Genomic DNA, 13,743 nt, shown 5'->3' on the forward strand with positions numbered 1-13,743 from the left:
AACGCCGGATATAGGGGGGGGGGGGGGGGATACAGTGGAAAGTCCTGCCACACATCTTAACACTGTTCAACGGTGCAAGTTGGGCCTAATATATGTTTGCATGCTAACCCAATGGTTTGGGTACAAATATATGATCGGTGAATGTCTGCTGGTTCCAACTGGGCTAAGTGATGTTTGATGTCTGGAACAATAACTGTAGGCTGGGTGTTGTGGTTAAATGTCCAATGCAGTTCGTAAATTGGACATTTGAAATAAATAGTGAAAGTGTCCTACGACGGGCTGCTACTCACAACTGGTAAACTTGAGGCTGGGGGTTCACCACTTGCGCCCTTGCATCTGTGTTGGGCTGGATATGGGTGCAACTGGCAAACTTGAGACTGGGGGTTCACCACTGCTGGCCCTTGCATCTGTGTTGGGCTGGATGTGGGTACCTCCGGTATAAGGGTAAGAGATGGTCAAAACGGATCATTAAGCTGAGCCGGGATCCGACGGATCTCTCGATGGGAAGATACCGATCTTTTAGACGGATCCTCGGCTCGCTTTTTAAAAAAAGGGGAATATACATGACCGAGTAAAAACACTGATCGATGGCTGGGTGCCGAATCACCATCGATGGCAACCATCGATGGCGTCTGCACCGATGGCCATCCCTGGCAGCAGCAGCTAATCTTTCTATCACTTGTAGTCAAAGCACTGTACTCAGTCTCTGGAGGTAGTAACTCTTAGCTGCCACAGGTGGCAGCACTGAGATCAAGAAAATACATTGTAATGGAAAACGAAACTGAAATGGATCACCTTTTTGGGATCAGCGGCTCACTCGTCCATGAATGGGATTCGTTCAAAAGATTCGGTTCATTCGAGAACGACCCCTCTCTAATAAGGGTATGGATCAGTACAATTGTGTGTGTGCAGGAACAAAATAGTGGTTGCTTACCAGATGGTGTTGAACGATCAGCATGCTCCCTTGGTTGTAACATGTTCCATGCAGTAGGGGTTAGGGGATGTGAGGGAGGAGGTGATGATAAAGACTGAGAGCTAGTGCGTAAATAAAAGCACCGTTTATTTAAGAGCTTGCTGTAGTTACAGATACATATGGCGATAGGTGTACAGTGAGCACACTGCCTAACTGCCTAATGCATATATGATACCAATATGTGGGCTGGGGTGGCTGTCCCAAACGCATTTTGTCCTGATAAGGACTTTCTCAATGGTGGGGTGAACAGTGGGAGCGAACCTGTTTTTATCTCCGTGTCCTGTGTGTGCTGCCGGGCCCAGTGTGTCTCACTTCCCGGTGAGACGCACCTGGCCCGGCAGGACACACAGGACATTTCACCAGGTACATGGCTTGCAGTTCTTATTTCCATAACGTTTGTGCCAATTTGAGACTTTGATAGAAATTCATGCAGGCAACCCTATTGTTTGCAGCATTCGCGGCTGTAGCAATCAGTCAAATATTGGCTTTCGAGTTCTAAACTAATAACAGTGAGAGCAATATATAATAACACCACTGTTCTCCTCTGCAGTAGTTTTCATAAATATCCCTCTTACACTTCCGAAGCCTGTAATTGATTTTGGAACAAAAAAAGTCAGGTCTCTGGCTATTGCTGCTTGTAATAAGTGAGTCTGAATTAGTCTGAATGTGCCCCCCACCATTGAGAAAGTCCTTATCAGGACGAAACACGTTTGGGACAGACACCCCAGCCCACATATTGGTATCATATATGCATTAGGCAGTGTGCTCACTGTACACCTAATTGCTCTTTATCGCCATCTGTATTAACTACAGCAAGCTCTTAAATAAACTGTGCTTTTATTTAAGCACTAGCTCTCAATCTTTATTTATCCTCACTTCCTCCCTCACATCCCCTAAACCCCACTGCATTACAACCAAGGGAGCATGCTGATCGACCAACACCACCTGGTAAGCAACCACTATTTTTTTCCTGTACGCACACAATTGTACTGATCCATACCCTTATACCGGAGGTACCCACATCCAGCCCAACACAGATGCAAAGGCCAACAGTGGTGAACCCCCAGCCTCAAGTTTACCAGCTGTGAGTAGCAGCCCGTCGTGGGACAGTTTCACTATTTATTCCATCAATTTACGAACTACATTGGACATTTAACAACAACACCCAGCCCACAGTTATTGTTCCAGACATCAAACATCACTTAGCCCAGTTCCAGTTGGAACCAGCAGACATTCACCCATTTACTACCCCAACCCATGAGTACCAGCACTACCCTCATTTTGATATTGCCTGATCTAGGGGCGAACAGGACTTCCCCACCCACCAGTGCAGGCAGCTAAGAGTTGCCCTCTCAGAGCGCTGTCTAATCACCCAAATCCCACAAATATATGATATTTGGGTGCCTGTGCCACACTTGAGATGTCACTAACAGCGAGTGGAGTTGGCACACACTTTGAAGGCATGCGGCCAGCTGGTGTAAGCTTCAGTACCTAAAACCATTGCGATTTGCAACCAATGGAAGTGATGGTGATCCGAGGTCGCATCATCATACACAGCACTCAGATTCTCGCTAATGCAAACAGGAAGTCTCTATAGTGAAAAAGTCAATGTGACTGAAGGTTTGCGCTTTAGCAGCTTTCTCGTCCACACGCTTCCTGCTACAGTAGAATTACACAGCTGCTTCATTGCAAATCTTTACAAACATGAATCAAGCCATTTGGGAATTGAATGCAACTGCAGCCTTTCTGTATGTCAATAGCAGGCTGCTTCCAAGGCTATTGTCCACCCATATAAGCCGAAGCTTGCTCATAAGGGCCATCAGAACTCTCTCTGCCCCCAAATACAGCAGTATGCTTGCATGCTACAGCTAATGAAGTAGGAGAGTGGCGGTGGGAATGGGGACTGTTGCAGTCCCTGATCTCTGCCCCCACGTTCTGCAGCTTGCCGAGCATGCTGTGGCTAATGCAGAACTGTAAGTGATCTTGCGCTAATTATTTCGCTTGTGAATATGTGATGTGCCCTGGAAACATACTTGCTAATGTTCCTGGATACAGTAGCACTAAAAAAATTAAAAATCATATACAGGTGTCCCATAGCACATTCGCCCCTCCAACATGCTCCGCCTGCAATCACAGTAATATTTATTTCTCTCTCCCCATTCCTGCTTCATGTTGCATCTTTCCAGCAACGAGTGACTCACTGAGAACATAGAGGAAATCTGCAAGACATCTATTACTGATTATTTTGGCCAAGATGGAAGGGGTCCCTGGCTTCCATATGGATTTAGAGCAAAAACCATCTGTTACAATAAATCTCTATGGGATGAGGGAGGAACATTGTTGCTTTCCCCTTGAAGTCTGCAATTCTGAGCAGTTGGAGGAGATTAATTACATCCTCACTGAGTCAAGAAGTTAGAAGATAGACCGTTTATATTAAATAATCATTATTGTCAGAGAAGTCACATGCCTGGGGATATGACTGATTGCTGTCATTGATATGGTGGATACAAGGGAGTGTAGTAACTTCCTTAGAATTTATGTAATCATAAAACAACATAACGCTGGAAGATGATTGTAGTGTGCTCAGGGCATTTGACCAGATGCAGATTGAGCTTGGCTTTTTTTAATCCCTTCATTGAGATTTATGAAGCTTGGTGGTCTATGTACTAAGCACGTTGAGATAAGGTGGATGGAGGTAATGCTGCAGCCAATCAGCTCCGAACTGCCATGTTGCGGGCTGTATTTCAAAAATGGTACCTGATTGGTTAGGAGCTGATTGGTCAGTGCTTTATCTCTCTCTCCAGTGCTAAGTAAATAGACCCCTCAAACACCACTTTATCTGTCTCAAAGGTTTCATAAATCTCCCTATATTTATTATTACATCATGATAGACTTCTTCTTTAGTACATCTGAAAGCTAGCTGGTACAACATTCTCAGATTTATTACTGAAGACATAATTTTATATGGTTAACTATTATCAGGCTTTTTAGACCATCAGTTTTGCTTGATGTCTCATTCCCAGGACATGATCAACCAATAATAAACCATCAGGCTGATCAGGCTGGAGTGCTGGGCCCTGGGGGATACTTGAATCCGTGGTGAGGGGAGCCAGGTCTCTGCAGGGGAGTGAACAGATGGTAAGGTGCACTAACCCTTAAAAAGTGATAAAATGGAGAGTAATAAACCACCAACCAATCAGCAGGTACCTATGATTTTTCAAATACAGCCTGTGACATGGCAGGTAGTAGCTGATTGGCTGGCTGTTTATCACTCTCCATTTTATCCCTTTTCAGGCTTAGTACATCTAGCCCGGAATCTGCTAAACCAAAAATGGCCACTGCTTTCTAGACCTCTAGCGTCCGTCAGGGAACGGCTGTACGCCCAGTGTTGCCCAGAAGTGTGTATTCCAGGAGTGCTGGTGCATGAAACCCTCTGGCAACGAGCAATGAGCCCCTTGACAAACAAGCAAGAAACCCCCTTGAAACAAGCAAAAAACATGTAATCCCAGCTACAAGCTCAAAACCCCTGGGAACATATGTAACCCCTGGCAACAAGCATAAAACCCCTGGCTTTGTGCACGTAGAAAGAGAAAGTATAATTAATGTATGGGGAGGTCGGCCACTTGTCTATTAGCCTAGGGTGGCTGGAACCCTTAATCAGACCCTGCTCATTCTTGATAATCCTTCAAATCACACACTCATGGCATCCCACCGAACTGTATAATATTTTACCGCTATAATTATCATGTGTTGCAAAAAAAGAAAAAAAAATGTCATAACTAAGTGAGGCGAGTCGCTATTGTATGCAATTTGCTGTGTCCCTTCTGAGCATCTAATCAGAGCTTACCAGGGTCCCACTTGTCTTCTGTTCTGCAATTGTTCGGTTCTGCACAAGCTTTCTTTGTAACATTGTTATTCACCATCCCAATAGGTTATATCTCAGTACATTTTGCCGATACTTCTGTTGCCCTTGTAGACACCAAGTAACTTCTGGGGACTAATTATTTACTGTTCAGCTTCTGCGTTGCACAGAGTAAAATTGGAAAAGAGGTACAGCACATTCAGGTGTATAGTCCCAAAGTGATCGCACAGGACTGTAATTATTCAAAAGTACACTAATTACATTTGTGAATGCTTTACTGCACAGTTTATCCATTGGAGCTACAAAGCAATATGCTCCTTTAAATGAATATATGTAGGGCCACCATTAGGTATTACAGGGGATCCATCGGTAAGGGGCCCATACTTACAAAGGGCCCTGCTGGCACCGATGATCCAGCCCACAATCATAGGTGGGTCAGAAGAGGTTTGCAGCCAAGTTCATCTTTACCAACAAAGCCCTGGGCACCCTTCTCAGCAGGCCCATTTCTCTAATTAGACAACAACTTTTCCATAGGGGGCAATGCCTTTGCTGCTGCATCGCATCCCTACTTACCTCTATTGCTCTTACCCAGCTTCTCATGACCATCGCAGTTTGTTCCTACCCTCATGATGTCTGAGCAGGACATACATGTGAATCCACACCAAGAGGCAGTGGAAGTTTTCATGCTTTGCATATGGGATTGTAGGTGGTGAGGTTTATTCCGCCCTTATGAAAAATGTCACGGGTAGAACTGACTGGTCCTTTTATGCAGGGCTGGACTGGCCCAGAGGGGCACTCCCTGGTAGGCCCGACTGCCTGGGTCCCTACCGCCTCTTGGGTCAATAGTGTATTTTATACAGTATGCTTGCGCTAGCAGTATTTACTATATCTGCATTGATATTGCACTCTCTAAGGGTAAATCGAACCTCTGTGGCAACTGACCATACTGCCTCTGGGGATTAGTCACACCCCTAAACATGGGCCCCTATCACTGCATTCCCCGGTGGACCTTCCACGTCCCAGTCTGACACTGCTTCTGTGTACAGTAGGGGTACAGTACAATCCTTTTTTCATCAGTACCTTACATTTTCTATTTGTATCCCTTTATATATGTATATATGGACATTTCTTTCTAGAATATATATTATGGCGGCATATTCTACAAGCAGAAGTTAATGGCCACCATCAGGGTTCCAGTTGTCAATAAAGCTTTGACCTTTTCTTATACTGTATGTATGTGTGTGTGCTACAAATGTCTGCCTCCCCTCCTGTATCTGCACCATTTATATCCCATTGTAGGTAGAATTACAGAATTATTTTACTTTCTTTTCAGATATTTGTTTGAGTGAGCGAAAGCAAAGAGGGTATCTCCAAAGAACAACATAGCTTCCTGCTGTGTGTAAAAGTCTTGTCTCCCACAGGCATTTACCCAAAGATAAAATATTAGAACAGAGCGAAAAGTATATTTATAAGACGTATTTCTCATTTACGCTCTATTGCAGTGATTCTCGAATCCAGTGCTCAGGACACACTGACAGTGCATGTTTTCCTAATCTCCTTGCTGGAGCACAGATGTATTGACTACTGACTGACCCGATTTAAAAGTTCCATAGGTCATACTAATTTTTTTAATTTGTTATTCTATGAGGACTCGGAAAACATGCAATGTTAATACGTTGTACGGACTGGATCTGGGAAGCGCTGCTCTATTGTACTTTTAGATTTCATTACTGGATGAGAAATAGGTTTACTGCAGTCTGAAATGTTAAATTATAGAGTTAGAGATGTGCTTGGACCCCAAGTTTTGGTTCTAATTTCGTCCTCGTGTTTTGATTTTGCAAAACCTCCCTCAATTTTTGGTGGTTCGGATATGGATTTGGGATTGGTTTAATATTGAAGAATAAAATCGATATTCATTGATAGAAATCCATAAAAATCAAGAAAGAAAAACAGCTCAAACCATGTCATTTTTGCAAATCAAAACTCTAAAAATGAAAAGAAAAAGGGATTGTTGTCCATAGCAACCAATCAGAATCTTTCTTTCATTTCTCTGTTGCATCCTAAAAAATGATAGACAGAATCTGATTGGTTGCTATGGACAAAATTGGATTTAAAATCCGAATTCCAAACCGTGGGAAGATCCGGACCGTGTCCAAATTTGAGTTCGTATCCACAAAATTCAGGAGGATTGAGCTACAGCTGGAGCCATCTTCATTCATCCCGACAGAGCGCCGTGTCTATCTGTCTTGATGCGCCATTCAGTAAGACGGGGGTCACACAAGTGACTTGTACACTCATGTGTCCTGTTGCCGTGAATGGGGCACGCAAGCCTCTCACACGCATACATGTCCCCTTCTTGGCGAATGGCGTGCTGTCAGGATGAATGAAAATGGCTCCATCTCTACGTGGTGTAAATTTCCTAAGATCTGAGTTTTATTGAAGATGGGATGTTGCCCTTAGCAACTAATCATATTTTACTTTTGATTTATTGAGCATCTTCTAGATCAGAAATGTCCAATCTATGGCCCTCCAGCTCTTGTGAAACTAAAAATCCCATCATGCCTTGCCACAGTTTTGCTATTATGGAATGCTAAAACTATGGTAATGCATGCTGGGATGTGTAGTTTCACAACAGCTGGAGGGCCATCTTTCGGACATGTCTGTTCTAGATAATAATAGATAGAATCTGATTGGTTGCTACGGGCAACATCCCATGTTCAATAGAACTCCCATCTTAGTAAATTACACTGATGACTCCTATTGCCTGCTCAGATGGATTTGCAACATTTTTGTGTGCCTGTACCTTATTTAAGACTTGGCTAGTGATTTTCTCTTAACGCATCTCATTTTCTGGCAATTTAAAACCAAATTGAATTATGTTTTATTATTTCACCTATACACATTTTATTACTGTACTACCCAAATAATTTACCATTTACTTTTCTGCACACAACACAAAGATTTTTTTTTACATTAGTTTCTGTTTTAGAGGTAGGAGCAAACTCAAACTAAGGGCCTAATTCAGACCAGATCACAGGGCTGCTAAAGGGCAGACCCTTGCGTTAATTTAGCCACCGCCCCACCAGAGTGATATTCCGCCCATGTGCAAGGCTGCCAATAGCAAAAAATTTCAAATCCCTTTTCATTCACTCAACATATAAGAATTTTCAACGTGTGTGTAGTGGCCAAGTTTCCCCGGACTTACTTAGCAGCTGGGAAGAAACTGGCTGAATGGGGTAGGAATTGACATCAGAGGTCCTCCCTGATACTGGCTGGGTCCTCCTGCATTTTTCCTTGACAGTACCTGGAAACAGCCAGGTGACACCCCCAAATGCCGGCTGCCTGTCAATCTCTGTGTGTAAGGGCAGCAATGAAAAAGCCAATGCTGGCCATAATGGTAAGTATTATGTGGGAAGGGATGTCTTGGGCTGGATGTGCTGTAGGTGTGGGTAATGGGGGTCATGAGTGAAGGGTATTGTGTTTGCGGCATCTAGCAGTGCTGCAATCAGAAATTGTGGAGCCTGTGACTTATAATATAGGCAGAGTCCTTTTTCCCCTTTTCAAACCCATGGTGTGTCTGGTAAGACCTTCAGTGTCTGCATCACTCGTTGCGCTATGCTACCTTTAAATTCAAGGGAAATGTGAACTTTGATTATGACTATTTCTACTTCAAAGACTGCAGTCCTGGTCACCCTGTCTGTCTGGTCCCGTGACTGAATTCCTGGCAGTCCCCCTCTGATGATGGCTCTGGCATCTATTAAGTGGTATCAGGTGCTGTTTGCCCATTCAGAATGGCAAAAACTCTATTACTCCAAAGGTCTAAAAAAAGAATAATTTTCTGACCTTGAATTACATAATTTTGTAAATGATATGATGGTGAGTAGACTCTTCAGCCTCCTCGGGACAATGTGCCCCAGTTCTACACCACACTGCGATCCCTGGTACCACCTCCTCCAATCTACTGTAACCAGCCTTTTGCCATTGCTGTACCGGCACCTCTCACAAGTCCCTGAACACTGCTGCTGACATGAACTTTATACCATGACCCAGAGGGCAGCCTGGGCACAACATGTCCCACACTGTCTCCATGACACCCACTGCCTCCATATCACAGACAATCTCACTGTCAACCTCTGCCTCTCCCTGTTACCCCTGCCTCTGTCCCACACTGATTCCATATTTCTCATGGCCTCCTCGGTCACCCACTATCTTCTTGTCACCCTTCTGCCTCTCCTTGTCACCCCTGTCTCTCTCTGTCAACCACTTATTTTGTCACCAATTGCCTTCCTGTCACCCACAGCATCCAGGTGTCACCCACTGCCTCCAGGTCACACACTATCTCCCTGTCATCTGCTGCCTCTTCCTGTCGTCTCTCTTCTCCACACCCCTTGTTGCATGTCCATGCCCATTTTCCCATGAGACTGGGCATATAACCCCACCCCCTCTCATAGTAATCTCCTCCCATCATTTTGTTCTGGATCCACTGCAGCTGAGGCAGACTGGCACAGAGACACATATAAGTGTGTATATCGCAGGATTTAATATGTTGACTACTTTTATCATAATATCAACATGTTCATAATGTTGGCATATAAACATACTGCATGTCCACACTGGTAAATGTCAACATGTTGTCAATGTCAACATTATGCATGCCTACATTGTGATCTATCAGTGTTATGCTGCAATTAGGGCTAAGGCAGGTCTGCAGTTAGCATTAGCGCAAGGGTTTGACCATGTCTTATTAGGATTAGATAGTAAATATAACCCCTTCTTTAATGTCCCAGAAATACAGGCATAATGAGGCAGAGGGACAGGAAAAAGCCTGAAAAAGCACACTAGCAATTATAAAGATCAGCCTGGAACCACTTCCCATTTCAGCTAAAAGGCTATCCCACCATCTTATAACCACCACATGGGGCCGCCCCCGGTCTTTTGAATTATACCACTTCAGGCTTGCTCAGCCTTCTGTTCTGTATTCTGTAAAGAATAGTACAAAAAAGTAGATTTAAAGAAATTAAATAAAATGAACATAAAACTACTTGACACTCCTTACCACAATATAAGCATGCATATTATCATACTGTAGGGTGAGAGTTGGATTAAAAGATAATAGACTGATCCACTATTTTCTATGTGGATCCAGTCCCCCAAACCTCATTGAATAGCAAAGTGCCGTTGTTTGCACCCAGAATACTTGCGTTTCCCTCCTCATCATTCACCTCGGGGAAATCAGCAGAAAGAGCAGCAACAGAAAGAACTAATGTGGATTAGAAACAGAAACATCTTGCATTTCTTATTTTGTTTTCCCTAGCCTATTTCCATAACAATGCAATTGTTCATTTGTGAGGGGGAAAATGAGAATGTTAAGCTGTTAACAAGCTTTTCTTTATCACAAATATCTTGATCAGACGTTGCTGTTACAAGAGCTGCTAATGAGTCCAACCACGCATTAATTAAGGGCCCTGTTTACCTAGAAAGTATCCATAATGATCTTCATGTTTTGTTTTTTTAAAGTTTATTTGTTTTTCTGAGAACTATATATACACATCACACTTTTATATAGTGTTCATTAACAAAACCTTTGTATTACTGTGTAATTAATACTGCTGCTCATGGGAAGATTTGGGGGGGGGGGGCGGCACCCAGGCATATGTCACCCCTGTAATTTCTGACATAGCGCATTTTGTAGATGAGGACTGGGGCTTTCCAAGGAGCCCAGACTTGCATCACTAGCCCCCCGAAAACCGGAGATACTGTGGGGCAAAGGTGGAACATTTTCCCCATAAGATAACATGGGACCCGCTAATTCCGACCCCCAACCGGATCTGACAGCTGCCAGTCTCCCCCCCCCCCCCCCCCCCGGCATCACAGAACCCAATTTGAACCCAAATCGCTGGGCCTTCAATCTGATACCAGGCTGGTCCATATGGGTCAATTGGTTCTGGAGCTTTTGTGGGTAAACTGATTTTTTTATTTCTAAAATGTAATTCCATGGCTGTTCATGTTCTTTGAGGGCAAATTTCTCTGGAACCAAACGGCCCAGTTTCACGGGATCAAAATCATTCGAAGCCCACTCAATAGTTCTTCAATATGATAATAAATGTAAATGGGGCAGTTGGTTCCAAAGATATAGCCAGTTAAACAATATAGCCGGTTAAAGGGTGGGGGGGAGGTGGTTTTCTCTCCCTCTCACACCAAAAAATGCAGGGAGTAGGCTGGTGTAAATGGGGCCCTGCATGATCCTGGGACCATATTCCCGGGTAAGTCCCTGCATTTTCATTCTGTGACGTTCTGAACACCCTGTTCCTTACTGCATGCCTGATCAATGTTCATTTGTGAATGAATATTTCTGGCATAGATTTTTCAATTACTTAAATTAGGTTTTCAACTGAAAATTTGCTTTGAAAGTTTAATAGTAATAATAATAATAATAATAATAATAATAATAATAATTGCTTGATATTCCACAGTGAAAAACGTATCATTACATTACGATTATAAATTATCTTTATTTCAATGAAGGAGAAAAAGCAGCTGAGAGTGGGAAACAGTAATGACTAGTGAGTATGCTGAATTGCATACCCTCCAACATGACCCATTCCATTAGGTACAAAATGCTCTGTTCCTGGACTTCCCTGCCAGTGGCAGTTACAGAGGTGAGGCTCCAGCATGCCTGATCAATGTTAATTTTTTACACCTATTTACACATCACCGTGGAATATCAAGCAATTATTATTATTATTATTATTATTATTATTATTATTATTATTATTATTATTATTATTAATAATAAACTTTCAAAGCTAATTTTCAGTTGAAAACATAATTTAAGTAACACAAATGAACATTGATCAGGCATGTAGTAAGGAACAGGGTGTTTAGAACGTCACTTTGCACTTTTCATAAAGCAATAAAAACAGTGGAGAAGTAAAGCAGTGAAGAAGATGCCCATGGCAACCAATGAGCTGCTCCGTATAATTTTACAATATGCAAATTGGAAATGTTACCTCAATGCTGATTGTTTGCCATGGGCAACTACTCTGTTTTCACTGCTTTATGAAAAGTGCACAGTGACTTTCCGAACACCCTGCATTAAATACAATACTTGCCTACTTTTGAAAACTAGTTAGGGTACTTATTTCCTAGCACGGCGCCCATCTCATTGATTGTATGCCTTAAGTGTAAGGTACTTAAGGCATACAATCAACGCGTATACCTGTGAAGTTATGCGCGTCCGCTCGCCACGCTTCGGGCTCGGTGGCTCGCTGCGCTCGCCACACTTTATAAATTCAACTCCACGCCAACGTGGATAGTGGGGGTATGAAAATGTTGGAGGACGCGTACCACCACCCCTTGAGGGCTCGCTGCGCTCGCCACGCTTCGGGTTGCCATCAATAGTGGGGTGGCGTTAACAATGGGGGGGCATTTAAAACATTAGGGTGGGTTTCTATTAAAATGGGGTTTTTTTACATTGAAATCAATGTAAAATCGGGACTCGGGGACCATTTTACATTGATTCCAATGTAAAAATCGGGTCGATCGCATGCGATTTGGTCGGCATGCGATGCGATCGATGCGATTTTTCCGACCCGATCAATACAATCAAAATCGCGGGCGCAGTGCTAGAAAATAAGTACCCTAGTTAGAGATTACAGCTGGTAGCAGAATTTTGCACACAGCCCCATTGAGGAGGCATGTCATGCTCCGCCCAAAGGGCATGGCTAGTTCCATATATGGAGAGATTGTGAAAAGATTGTGAACATGGCACCTAGAAGCGTGGGTGTGCACTGCTAGATCTGAGAGGCATGTCATGCTCCGCCCAAAGGGCGTGGCTAGTTCCATATATGGAGAGATTGTGAAAAGATTGTGAACATGGCACCTAGAAGCGTGGGTGTGCACTGCTAGATCTGAGAGGCATGTCATGCTCCGCCCAAAGGGCGTGGCTAGTTCCATATATGGAGAGATTGTGAAAAGATTGTGAACACGGCACCTAGAAGCGTGGGTGTGCACTGCTAGATCTGAGAGGAATCTTTTAAAATGACTTACTGTATATCCAAATGTAGATGAGCCCCAGAGTAGTTAGTAAGAGCTACTATACTGTAATATAAATGTATCTGTCTCTCATTCCTTCTTTTCCCCAAAAATGTAACAGTGTAGTGTGGGCTAGGTGAAATGAGGGAGATCTCTAGACTAATGAGGGAGAGAGGGAGATTGCTGTTATTTCAGGGAGCCTCCTGCACAATGCAGGAGGGGAGGTAACTATGCTAAGCTTGGATCAGAAAAACTGAAATCACTGGCAGAAGAACACCCATCCTTACAGTATGTTAGCAGAGTGCGGTTGACTCCGTTCTTTCGAAAAAAAAAAAAAAAAACCTCTTCTCCACAGTAGAAATTGCTATTTCGACATTAGCAATCAGAAAACAAATCTATTCTTTTTGACCACTTCAACTTAGGCAGGCTACAAAGTCTTTTCCTTGTCACGGTTTAATGCACTCTAGCTCTGGACTGCATCTAGTTAGGTGTCACTTCTAAACAAAGAGTCTTCTAACAGACAGTAAGGCTCTTGCCCAGACTACAGAGCTTTAAATACAACATTGATGAGCCAGTGAGGACGAGGAGGAATTGGCCAGTCAGAGAAATAACGTGACTGCAAGGGAAATGCGGAATACTTGTAAAACTATACCATTCTCCGACAATAGCAGGACAAACTGTTCAGGAGAAAACAAAGAGAGTCATGACAACACACTACTAGGCTAGGGGCTGTAGAGGAAACTTACAGTATACAGTATGTCAGGATTTTCAGACTCCTTTTTCTCTGTTTTGTTTGTTGATTATATAACACAAGACTGTAAGTGCATTTTTCAGTGCTGGGGAAGTTGCATTTCTTCCTCACTGAGACATGAGG

The 13,743-nt window shown here is 43.3% G+C and overlaps 1 protein-coding gene across 2 annotated transcripts in view; it reads right to left on the reverse strand.

The window, feature by feature from the left end:
• The window catches only part of UNC5D (unc-5 netrin receptor D), a 525,831-nt gene that overhangs the window by 354,761 nt on the left and 157,327 nt on the right, over positions 1-13,743 (reverse strand). The window lies entirely within an intron of this gene.

Source organism: Crinia signifera, chromosome 4 (assembly GCF_055691185.1).
Source record: "Crinia signifera chromosome 4, ASM5569118v1, whole genome shotgun sequence".
NCBI classification, from domain to species: Eukaryota; Metazoa; Chordata; class Amphibia; order Anura; family Myobatrachidae; genus Crinia; species Crinia signifera.